This window comes from Ixodes scapularis, unplaced genomic scaffold (genome assembly GCF_016920785.2).
Source record: "Ixodes scapularis isolate PalLabHiFi unplaced genomic scaffold, ASM1692078v2 PGA_scaffold0__279_contigs__length_252992795, whole genome shotgun sequence".
Classification (NCBI taxonomy): Eukaryota; Metazoa; Arthropoda; class Arachnida; order Ixodida; family Ixodidae; genus Ixodes; species Ixodes scapularis.
Window position 1 is genome coordinate 198936427 of NW_024609835.1, and position 13273 is coordinate 198949699.

The 13273-nt window shown below is 42.9% G+C and overlaps 1 pseudogene; it reads left to right on the top strand.

The window, feature by feature from the left end:
- The first annotated feature begins 2884 nt into the window (after positions 1-2884).
- Positions 2885-7447, top strand: LOC115331221 (annotated as a pseudogene).
- The last annotated feature ends 5826 nt before the right edge of the window (positions 7448-13273 follow it).

Here is a 13273-nt window from a genome sequence, read left to right on the forward strand (position 1 = left end):
AATGTTCGAAAGCAATGCGTGTTTCCGGGTCAAGAAATTATCTTGGTTTCGTCATTTACTTCGCTGCATCTATAGAAATTAGCGATTGACTGTCGGTGAGCTGTGCGTGAATGCACCGCTCGACGAGTCACACTTAGCTGTCCGCTAGCCTTAATCGACCTGCTGACTATCACGTGTACGTCTAAGAGGCTAGCGCACCGATCCATCTAAGCTTAAGGGATCGATTATTCTTCGATAGATGACTGTCCCACTTTCATGACTGTCAGTCTGCTCGTGTGAACTCTAAAAATTGTTTTGAAAACTCGGCCCAGTCATTGCCGCAACACGTCGTCCATCTTCATTTAAATCTTCGGCCTTGCACTAGCCTATATCCTCGTCCCCTTTTACGCTCATTTTAAGTGACTCACACTTAATAGGTGAAGGGATGGCGGCGTGCGGCTAGCTTTCTGATTACAATGACAGGAAGGTGCGTCTGTCGGGAAGTGGCGGTTCATGGCTGGAGCGTGGAGATTGGGTTTTCGCCCGATTATATTTTACACCAAATTAAAATCTTACGTTAAGAGGTAAATCATTAAACTAATAAAAAAACGTATCCTAAATGCTTCTTGAATGAAAAGTTTTTTTTATCATTCTTAATGAGTTAGAAAACTTGGCAGAGTTGGATTGAACGCAGCCCGGTTGGTTTTTCACTTTATTCCCTGCCTACTTACCAAAGAGCTGACGGCGAACAGAGCTACCAACCTCATAGGAGTTTCCCCTCCGCCTAGGGGTTTTCGTGATCTTTTAGGAACAAAAATTAATTTGTTTAAATCTAGAATTTTCTAATGGTTTTTAGAGCGTTTCGGATATAAGTTACTTCCACTCTGTCTCTTTGAGTAGGCCGAGTGCGACGAAAAGATTTATTTTTATATTTTCATGGCCAGACATAATCTACAGTAGTAACTCACAAGTTGCGCTTCTGTTTTCCTCATAATGGGCAGTCCTCGTGCTACCCACGCTGTTATGTTTCGATTTCCGTACTGCATAAAATCTCGGCATAGCACGTGTTTGCGCCAGCAGAGCATGCTGAAGTACCCTCGCTCTGGGTTGTAGAAAAATTCCACCAAGCGGCAATACCAAAACTTCCTGACGCAAATAAGAAGTCAAGAAACTGTCGCTACATGCTCGCGGTCAGAGCCACGCATTTTACCTAAGAATGTTTTGTTTTGTTTTGTTTTTACTAATGCACGAGTTCTGGCTTCTTTCGGCTCGGGCGCTCGACTCTAGCCAGTGCGTTTGTGCGACTTAACCGTTCCATGTTTATTTTTTTTTTATTTTAGAGCGCAGCTCTTAGGCGCCCGTTTCCGGCTTGAGCGGCGTCGGCGTCGCCGTCGCCGTCGGCGTAACCGCGCGGTGCATTATGGGTAAATTTTCCCGAAGGAACCCAAGGTCCTCCCGAGGTCCTCCCGAAAGAACCCGAGGCCCTTCGGGAGGACCTCGGAAGGACCTCGGGTTCCTTCGGGAGGGCCTCGGGAGGACCTCGGGCTCCTTCGGGAGGACCTCGGGAGGACCTCGGGTTCCTTCGGGAGGACCTAGGGGGGGGGGGGTCACGTGACGATGACGTCATCAGTGATGATGACGATGACGATGCGGATGCCAAGGACGTCATCAGTGACGTCACTGATGACGTCATCATCACTGATGACATCATCGTCATGTGACCCCCCAGGACCTCGGGTTCCTTCCGGAGGACCTCGGAAGCACCTCGGGTTTCTTCGGGAGGACCTCGGAAGGACCTCGGGTTCCTTCGGGAGGACCTCGGAAGGACCTCGGGTTCCTTCGGGAGGACCTCGGGAGGACCTCGGGTTTCTACGGGAGGACCTAGGGGGGGGGATCACGTGACCTGGGGGGTCACGTGACGATGACGTCATCACGGATGATGACGATGACGATGCCGAGGACGTCATCAGTGACGTCACTGATGACGTCATCAGTCATTATGACGATGGCGATGCGGATGCCAATGACGTAATTGGCATCCGCATCGTCATCGGCATCATCACTGATGACGTCATCGTCACGTGACCCCCATGGTCACGTGACCCCTCCCCGAGGTCACGTGATCTCCCAGGTCACGTGACCCCCGAGGTCACGTGAGCCCCCTCTTCCTAGGTCAACTGGTCCCCCCAGTACCCTTCCCTCCTCCTCCTCAAGAGTTGCGCTCAAATTCGGCGTTACAGAGAGTTGTAAACGGCTTTAATTTTTTGGTTTCCGAAAGACCTGGTGAACCGCACTGCAGCAGTTGACGAACCGCACTGCACCACCGTGAAACAGATGTACATCGAGAGAGAGAGAGAGAGAGAAAACCTTTATTTTCGCTCCAAGTCCGGAGCTCCAGATGTACATTGAGGCATCCTATTTTTGTGCAAAGCTGCTTTTACTGCTTATGTGGAAATGGCAATTTAAATCATTAATTGCTTGAATTGCGCATAACGAGATATATATGTTCAAAAGAGTTTATGTCAAAACCTCACTAGATTTCCTTTCATGTTCATACATTCCAGTCTAATTATATAAATAGGTTCCATCGAAGAAAATTAACAGTGAATTTTCCGCTAAACTACAAGTATGTATTTTTAAGCAACTTCATAACAATAATTTCGATATTGACGCAAATAATCCAACTTTTTTGAAGATATAAGTAAATCCAGAGACTTTTTGAAAAGTCTCTGGATTGGGAAAGAAACGGCAGCGTAGGTTGGCAGCGCTGACGTGGAATACACCAGGTGAGATAACATAGTACAAATGCAGCGCAAACATGGAGGGTTAGGGATGATGTTCGGTGCAGATTTTTTTTGTTGTCGTTTCGTTTGCATCCAAGGAGAATCATTTGCGACTTCATAACATGGGATCTCTGAAAAGTGTACACACTCATGTCTCGCCTGCATTCTCCATAAATATCGTGCATATTGTGAGTAGTCTATATTAAGAAATCAGGTAAAAATACACGCATCAACAAATACATGACATCAGAGTGACGGAGGCGAAGCGTATGACAATCCTTACGAAAAGTACGAGGGCGAAAGTGTAGGTGGCTTTCTCTGACCCAAACTATTGGGAAAAGGGGAAGAACACAACCTTCTTCCAGCCGCGAGCGACGACGTCAACCGAAGAAGTGTTATTTAAGGACTGGCACAACGCTACGCTCTTGAGAAGGCACGGTAAGGCGGAAAGCAACAGCACGGCTAAACCCTTGTTGTTCATACAGGTTAGTCCTCTACTTTAACCTATATTGTTGAAAAAATGATTTAAGATGTCTGATTGGCCTGCCGTTCCCTCGGAAGTATCGCGAGTATGTTAAAGATTGTTGGAGTGTTGTTTTATTGCTGCTTTCGGGCAATATTGAGAACAATCCGGGAGCGGACAGTGCACAAGAGGACGACCTTTTGGCAAAAGTATACGCCACCATATAAAATCTCCAAACCGGGCAAGACACGATTCTGGGCACGATAAAAGAATTGAAGGAAAAGCAGAAAAAGACAGACGCACATATCGAAAGCCTAGAGCAGCGTGTTTTCAAACTTGAAAGCTCAACCAGCTCACCAAAAATCAATATCAGCGAACAAGTTTCCACTTTGCAAAATGAAATCGGCGAACAAGTTTCTACTTTGCAGAATGAAATATGCGGTGTGAAGATAAGATATGTAGACTCAAAGGCCCGATCGCGTAGATCAAATCTTCTGTTTGTTTTTTTTGTTTTTTTTGGAATCAATGACACCGGAATAGAAAGGTGGTCAGAATCCGAGGAACATGTACGAAACATTCGCCTGATAGACTAGGGCTGGAAATCCAATCATCTGAAATTGAAAGGGCCCATCGCCTTGGCCGTTTTAGTTCAGATAAAAACCGCCCCATTATCGTGAAATTTTGTTTCTTCAAACCGAAAGCAGCTGTCTTATCTTCGGCCCATAAGCTAAAATATAGCAGCATATCTGTCAGCGACGATTTTCCACTTGATGTTCGTTTTTCTCAAAGAAAACTTCTGGATATTGGGAAAGGGCAAACACACCGATTTAACCTACGGTACGATAGGCTTATCATTGGTGACTCGGTTTACGTATATGATACTTCTGCTGATAAGGTTAAACTGCTTGACCAGCTAGTGACACCAGTTCCGCACAACGAAAACTCAGCAACAAATCCTACGTGAAGCCAGCTGAAAATATTGAATGTAAATGTAAGAAGCCTTCTCAATAAAACCGAAGATCTGGAGCATATGATACTTCCATGGACTGAGCATCATCGTACTAACAGAAACATGGTTACATCTAACATACGAAATGAAGAACTTAGACCACCCGAATGCGTAATTGTACGAAAAGACAGGTAGACTAGAGGAGGAGGGGTTGCGATTGTTCCAAAGAATAACATATCATGTCTACAGTTTGACGAGAAAGGGTCAGCAGAAATGCTTTGGCATAAAATAACGATTTATAATACATCTCTTTTGCTCTGCGCTGTTTAGAGACCCCCTGGCAGCTACATTTCTTTCTTAGAAGATCTGAAAAGCTATTATTCTTGCCGGAGATTTCAACCTTCCCCATAAAGATTGGAAATGCTTGTCGGCAGGATCACCGGACCGTGAAAGCTCGGAGTGTTTATTAGATATTGCGTTTATATTTGACTTAGAACAGCTAGTTTTATCACCCACAAGAATTGGAGGGGAATCGGAATCAATCCTCGATCTTACTTTTGTTGCCCATCAACTTTCGAATTCATCTGATGTTTCTACTGAGAAAGGACGAGCGACCACAAAAGCGTATTTCTTACACTTCCATTTAAACCGGTCCCGTATAAACCGGGAAATAAACAAAACGTATTTGATTTTGACAAGGCAGATTACAACTCTTTCCTTGACGTACTCGGAGAAAATTAGGAGGAGTTTGTCTCGTTCTCCTGTATCCCTCACGCAAATATAAACACGCTATGGGGTAAATCAAAGACATTGCAGACGATTGCATTAACCGTTTTGCTCCTAAAAGGATTATAAACCCAGGTCAGCCGAGTCCTTGGATTTCTCGAGAAATAATGCAGTTCGGCAAAAAAATTAATAGGGTGTGAAATGCTTCCAAAAGCGCTTACTCAACCCAACCGACTCACAACCTTCAATGTCTTGTCGCGGAACATAAAAGTAACATTAAAGATGCTAATTTTCATTACCATAGTACAACCCTCATCAAATTCCCTCATCCCTCATCAAACCTGCTAAATTTTGGATTCACATTTCGCCGAAACGTGTCCACAAAAAACAGCTTTTCTTCGACGGTATTCTTACTCAGGATAGCAAAACGATAGCAACGGGTTTTAACAGGTACTTTGCTTCTGTCTTTTCGACCGATAATGGTGAGGCTCCTATTTTTTTGCAGTGTAATCATGACGCTTCTCTGAGTGATATTGTCATATCAAAAGAATGTGTTTTCAATTTATTAATCAATCTCCATTGCAAGAAAGCTCAGAGACCCGATATGCTACCGAATGCATTCTTGAAGCGGTATGCTCCATGAAAAGCGAAATATTTATGTATCATTTTTTTGAAAAATCACTCGCAAATGCATATTTACCAAGTGACTGCAAAATTGCTCAAATACAGCCAATTCACAAAAAGAGAAAAGAAATCGATCTGTCAAAATATTGTCCTATTTCAATAACATCTCATTGCTGCAAAATACTCGAACATATAATTGGGAAGCATAGCTTTCTCGACCAACATCAAATACTAGGTCCGCACCAACACGGATTTAAAGGGGGCTACTCCACGACCACACAGCTCTTACTCGCTGTCCATGATTTTGAAAAACAAGCAGGTGGATGTTATATTTTTTTAGTTCTGGCTAAGGCTTTTGATGTTGTCTCGGATACTAAGCTGCCTACAGAAGCTTCATACTATATTAAAACATGACCACATCCTAACTTGGCTACACGCATTTCTGACAAATAGGCTACAAGTTGTTTCCTTTGGTGGTTCTGCTTCGAATAGATGCAGTGTTACATCCGGTGCGCCGCAGGGTTCTAGTCTCTCGCCGCTATAATTTTTACTGTTTATTAACGACTTATGTTCAAATACTGATGTAAATATTAAATTTTTTTCTGATAATTGTATTCTATATAGAATCATTGATTCCCCTGATGACCAGATCAAACAAAACATGTGCATTTCTAAAGTTGCCTCCTGGTGCAGGACTTGGCAAATAAATTTGAACCCCGCCAAGTGTGTAACAATGTCCATAACACTAAAGAAACACCCTTGCCTTTTTAGCTACAGCGTTGACGGACATGCACTTAACAACGTCTCAGATTACAAGTATTTGGGTATTACCATTTCGAATACCTTGTTCTGGAACACCCATATTGCTTCTGTTACGTCCGAAGCTACAAGCAAACTCCGGCAACTAAAACGATCACTAAAATTCGAAACCTCTAAAGGTATATTACTAGCATATAAAACGTTACTTAGGTCAACACTGGAATACGCACGCGTCTGGGACCCAAACACAGTAGTCAATACAGAAAAATTGGAAATGGTGAAGAGAAAGGCCTTAAGATTTACTCTTAATGAAGATGGGGGGTGCGATTTGTCGACATCGTTAATGAAACCAAACAGACCTGACTCCTCTCTCCCACCCCGCGATAACTGACAGGCTGAAAACTCTATTTCAGATCATCACGGACAGTCTTCACAACAACACAGACATGTTTAGCTTCACTACCAGAACTAACACTGGAGCTTCACATCCAAGACACATAAACAGTTTCCAGGTCCGCATAATTTGCTTTAAAAATTCGTTTTTTTCTCCAACTATATTCCGTTGGAATAGCCTTCACCCCAGCATCACTAACTCAGATTCCTTTGAAAACTTGGTACACCGGCTGGCCGCATTTTAGCATGCGACTTGCTCATTATGTCGAAACGTATTCATCTATATATCTTTTATTGTAACCCTCTCCTACGATGCCCCTATGTTTGGGGTAGTATTGTGAGATAAATAAGTAAAAAAATAAATAAATAAGGGACTCCCCCCTCCCTATCCAGGCCCTCTTTTGTGCCTCCCAGACATCACTTTATTGCCCCAGAAACTTTGCATGTAACTCAAAATTTGCACAGAAGGGGCACTCTTTTCTCTTCCGCCCGCGTCTTCAACAGCATTGCGCACATCTAGTGAATCACGTGTCTCCCTCCGACCTGCTGATTGGCTCGATTCTACCGTTGCTTTCGCCGTTGGCCATCTTATGAAGGAAGGAAAAAATTTGCTTTGTGAGACCAGAGTTTTTGTCCCGCTCCCCAAACTGACGATTCTACCGTGAGGTGACCTAGCAGCTTTCGGGTTCATTCTTCTTTGTTCCAGGTCGTAGGTCATACACGATCTCAGGCGACAATATAGTGCGGGTGGCGATGGCCCATTTTACGTAAAAGACAAAAACAAATTGGTGCCCAGCTTTTATCGCTAGGCTCGCAACGAACGTCCAGGTAGACACTGTGATATCTTGGGCTCACTAATATCTCGGAGAAGTTTCTGGACTTTTTCTTTTTTAACTGGGATTCTAGCCTTACGATAGCGAGACAATGGGTCTGTAGTTACCCACTTTGTCCCAACATACCTGTCCATAATCCGGTCTGCAGGTCTCCGTATCCTTATCACATCCTTTTTGGCGTCCGGCAACACTCTCAACAACCAGCTACGATACCTGGAACTCTAGAGTCAAGGCCATCGGCGCGAAGGCGCAGTAGCGGCTTCTTCGTCGGGAAAGGCTTAGCGGAAGGGGAAAAACGGTCTACGAAAAACCCCAAGCAACGGGGAAAATATGCCTGGTGAAAGTCATAGTGCAACCGATTTTGGAGTTCCGGAAATGCTCCTACGTTAGTTCCACGTTCTTAGTAGTAGCAAACTGTGCGCGAAAAAATGAAAAAAAAAATAAAATAAACGAAGACAACTAAGACTGCTGACATTTAGGAATGCAAAAGCATTCCTACATGCAGTGAATTCTTACAAGCAGTGCGTCACATCTTCCTTTTTTCTTCCATTTACACGCGGCGCTCCTGTGGTGACAGCACGTTCTCCCACTGCGCAGATGCGGCGCCCCGCCGGCTCAACAGCTTCCGTGACGATGCATCTGCGTTCCTGTGCTTTTCTTTGTGTTTTATTTTTAAGGCGCGTCCTTTTAGACCTTGAACGCCCCGCCGGCTTACGCGACGAAGCATCTGTGTTGCTGTGCTTTTGACCAATGGTGCCGTTATCGTCGTTTTCGCAGCTACAGACAACTGCTACAGACAATGGCAACACACAACGCCAGCTTCGCTCCATAGGACAATGATTGCTTTAAAATTAATGATAATAAAATCAAAACCGAAGAGTTCATTGTGTTACCAGTGCCTATTTTGTTCCACCTTATTGTTTAAAAAAAACACTCCGCAGATACCGTAATTCGTGTACCGTGAGCACGGAATGCATAGTCAATGTGCTTGGGCGAAGCACAGTGGCCATGCGTCATCATACCTTGACAGCCGTAGCAGGTGCGTAACCTGCAAGACAGATCGTGAATTTTCCAAAGTGTGTGCACTTAGGATGTTAATAAAGCCATTTAGATAAAATTATCAATACGATTTGTAAAAATAAAGCAAGTGTGCAGGCGAGCCGGCTCAATATTCAAATGATAACCAAGGAGCGCGTGTGGGGGGGGGGGGGGGGGGGGGGGGGCGTAAGGGACAATGCTAAGCTAAAAAACATCAGTATGTAGAGCTTTCTGCTGCCCGTCCCATTTTTCACCCGCTCTTGGGTTACCCAGGCACATTTTTTAATTGGACGGAACATTGTTTTTGCCACATTAGTTTTTTTTTTCTGTTAGGAGATTCAGGACTGGTCAAAGAAAAGGGTTATGTAATTAAAAAAATAACAATGATAGAAGGATGACTACTCATCTTTTCGCGATGCAAACAGAGTATTCACATTATGTGAATGCCAATACAGACTTCAGCATCTTATTTTCTCGAATGTAAGTCACGCAATATTGCTCATGTAAGTGACGTTTTTAGGTAGTAATAATGATTTTTTTAAATATCCAGAACGACACTTGTCCCCTCAAAGGAAAGAAAAAAACAACCTCCAAAGCACACCATTTTCAATGTTTTCTTTATACTGCGACACCTACTTGATGGATTTTCTTCCTTCCCTTAAGAAATTTTGACGGTGAAGCGTTCCAAGAAACTACGAGAAAGAAGATACATAATACAAGCCTCAACTCGAATAAGTCGACTCAACAGAGGGAGCTGTAAAGCCCAGGATCGGAAGAAGTGCATTTGTGCCCATCCCGGGGTGTTTTTTTAGGTGTTCACCATGATCGGTCTTTGCCGGAACGGCGAAGGCCCATCGTGGAAAAAGTGTTTTTATAAAAAAAAAGTTTCTTATGTAAAAAAATAAAAAAATTACCTGTTAAAGGCAGTCACTGCCAGTAAAATGAAGACACCGCCCGAGATGGAATCAGTGAATGGAACGACCGCCTCAACCGTCCCTGATCCCGTCAGACACTTTTCTTCCGTTTCGAGAAGGTATATTACACTCTTACGGAAAATTGAAGGAGCTCTTTATTGGTGTTTACGTTTACTAATACTGTTCTCAAATTTTCCGCATTTTTTTGTTTTTTTCTTATACTTGGCCTTTCGTCGGCCTCTGTGTAAAAGAAGGACTTTCTGAAATGGGCTTATACGTACAATTTTTTTCTCGACGTCTAAAAATGTATTTGGTATCAAAAAAAGATTAGATTACTGGAAAGTGGAAAAGATTTTTCGGGCTACTTTTGTTTTGATTTTCTTTTGAGTCAAGTGTTAGATTGAACCCACGTCTTGATGCGGAACGTAGTGTGTTTTTTTTTTTCTTTTCCTTTCAGGTGTTATCTTTTTTAAGCAGTCCGTGACGTCATCGCTCGCCCTCAATAACAACTCAGTGGTAAAAACCTTAGTTGACTGTCGGTGTGTTGAAATCTATTTTTGTCGTTTTTTTATGTAGTATTTAAATTATAACTTGAGACGTCTCCGCATATAATAAATAATTGGGAATTTAGCGAGGCCTGGAATTAGTTTGTCAAGGACCGATTGATCCAAATCTAATAACGGTTGTTTCGCCGTTTTTGGGTTGAAACTGCTGGACACAGCGCGGTGTGCGAAGGCACGTTCTCATAGTGGACAAACCGGTCTGCTTTTCCCCACAACTCGGGACATTCTTTACGCAAATCTGGATGCACAATTTATTTTGCGTAAAAACAAAAACAAATGTTATCTGCTTTTAGGTCGGACTTCACTAGCAGTGTGCTTTATGATCATGCGAAAGTGGCAGTTATCTCTTGTCTCGATTCCTGCATTGTTTCGGTGTCGGCGCCGTACATTTAAAGTCATTACCGGTTATGACCTTGAAGGAAAAGGAAACTCAATGCCATCTCTTAACTATTTTTTTCAAAGTGCTGCAGGCATCCGAACGATTCCTTTTTGGTTCGCGTATGAACAAGAACGACACACATTTAACTGCCATTTGTATTCTGCGAAATTTTAATAAAATTCCCTGACAGGAACTCCACGACGCTCTATTCAACTCCACAGGTTCATCAACGGTCTGGTGGTGATTAAAGTTATCTTGACAAAGTTTTGTTACAGTCTCTTCAGTTGGGTTGGTCGAATGACGCCCGGAACGAGGGCGGTAATCAATCCATGCTTTTCCTTTTTTGAGACGGGAAAACTATTCGTAAGCTTGTGGTATACTCTGAGGAGCTTCTTGTAAGCCGAATGTAGCATTGCGGCCATTTTTGATGCATTCGTTTTTTTTTTTCCGAAAGCCAAATTTCACTACCGCACGTTCTTTTTTATAAAGCAGCTGTCACCAAGTAGGGGAACCGCTTTGAAAGAGCCTCCGAGAACAAACCATTGAAGCCGAGCCTAGTGACTCAAAAAAGCACCTATTTTTACGGTGATGCAGATGGGTTCCTAGAAACACCATGTAGCGGCCGCCTGCCCTCCGGGAAATATTTTTCCTCTTACTTTTGGGAAAAGCCAAGTGCATTCCACTACGTGTTACCGAGTGAAGCTTATTTTTGGTCAATTCGTTCTGTACTCGTAATTAAGAATAAGCATCTCGTTCATTACACAGTCGGTCGAAGTCGACAAAGAGAAAAGACAAGGTACTTACTAGACTTGAAAATCAATTTAAAAATGTAAGCAGTACTTTACGTGGTTACTCTCCTGAAGCAGATTTACTAACTAAAACTACAAGGCTAGACCTTGAGGGGAAAGGAAGAAACACATCGTCTCAAGTTTGAGACTGTGTTTATCCGTTCCGGCTCGTCCTAGTCCCGGGGTTATAGTCGATAGCGTTCAAACATCACCACCTCGTTAGCGCCCTAACCTTCTGCAGATTTACGCTTGACGTAAAGTGTTTATCGTTCGTTTGTCCACCTCATCGCGTAGCAGTGACTTTGTTTTCGCCTCCTGCTTGAAAAAAAAGCAAAGCGCGATATTTCTTTTTTATTGGGTACATAGACCTCACCCTTCCCGAAAACAGCACTTGGTTAGTTTGCTTCACCCTGGGCATTTGCGCAACTTTAATCAGTACTTCTTTCCAGAAACTTACGAAACTCCATCGTCTTCTCTCTTTGCGCTCACGCGGGGCACCGGTTACGCGCTTGGACAGGCGGAAAATGGGGGTGTCACGCTAGGCTGCTCCTCCTCCTTTCGCTTGGGTTCGCGTAGTTAGCCCTACTTTTTCAAGTACAAACGACCGCTATCCGCATATCTCGAGAGGCACGTCGAACGCTTCGGGTTGTATAGTCGCCGCGGCCGATTTAAGACGCAATACGCGGATCAGGCGCTTCAGATAATCACACCCCGGTACTTAGTCATAAACACCTTTTATATATGAACCTTCCTAGGGCTTGTGATTGAGTCGAGAAATGCTGAACCACTGAGCTTTGAATCTAAGCGCTGCATGTGATATTAACAAGAAGAGCCAGTGCGCGTGCTCATAACGCGCGGTAGAGCTCAGTAAAAAATGATGGCAGCACGCATATGACGTTGATTGCGCTGGTTAATATTACGCGGTTTAAGGTTGTGCACCCAGTGCGGCCAGATCAAAATGTGCGAGAATTCTGTGTTTGAACAAATACCGGTCTTCTATACGTTATCAAAAATCGTGATTGATTACACTACAAATATTATTGATTAAGAGTCATTTAATTGGATGCTTTGATTACTCGATAAAAAAGCTATTAACCCTTCCTTGAAAAAAAAGTATGTATTGCTTTTCCGATTACTTTCGAAGTTTCATGTTTTTATCCCATAAAACATCGAGGAGCATAAACTAAATTTACCTTGGATGGTTAGGGACAGAATTATTATTTTCAATTTTTTATCGTTTTATTTCTTATCTTTGCAAGACATAGAGGCTGATGAACAAGACGCATCGGAGCATTTTCGCTCAATATCTGGCGACAAAGTGGACGAACACCCAGAAATTCTTGTAGGTGAGGGTTGCAAAAATGATAGTTGTTCAAAAATAATTTCCTTGTCGCGCAAGGTAATCATGCTTTCCTTGTGTTTAAAACTTTTAAAACTATCTTAATTATCAGAAAGTTATTTCAAAAAGTAATATGTTAGAAGCAGTTGGATTAGTTGTGATAATTACCGTGCAAGTGTGAAAAGTACATAAAATAATTTGACAATCTGCATAAGTCCAGATTATCATCTTGAATATTGTATGCATAGACGAACGAAGCCTCGCAGTTGGAAAGCGATTATTAAACAAACAGATATTTGAAGGCTTTAGTGAACACCAGCATTTTGATTTCAGTAGTAAACTCAATATTAACATGTGAAAAAATGAGTGTAGAAACCACAATTTTTTTTTTTTTTTATGAATTGCGATAACAGTCGTAATGAAACTCACGACGGAGCTGGCTGTGTATGCGACGACGCAAATTTTAACTCAACACTATTTTATGAATGGTTTACGACGCAATCATTGACGTTAGCGTGACTGCAGGTCGCCTCCTCGAAACTGACCGATTGCTTCGTGTTTGTGTAATTGCTTAATCTTCTGTTTCTGTCTAATAGATTAATCTTCAGTTTTTCTGTGATTGTTTAATGTGCAAGTTGTTTCCCCACAATCCTTGCAAGTTCGTGTGTGTGTATTGTCCTGTCTCCTTGTGATCGTTTCATGGTCAAGCCGTTTCACCACCATCCTTAAACATGTACCAACTA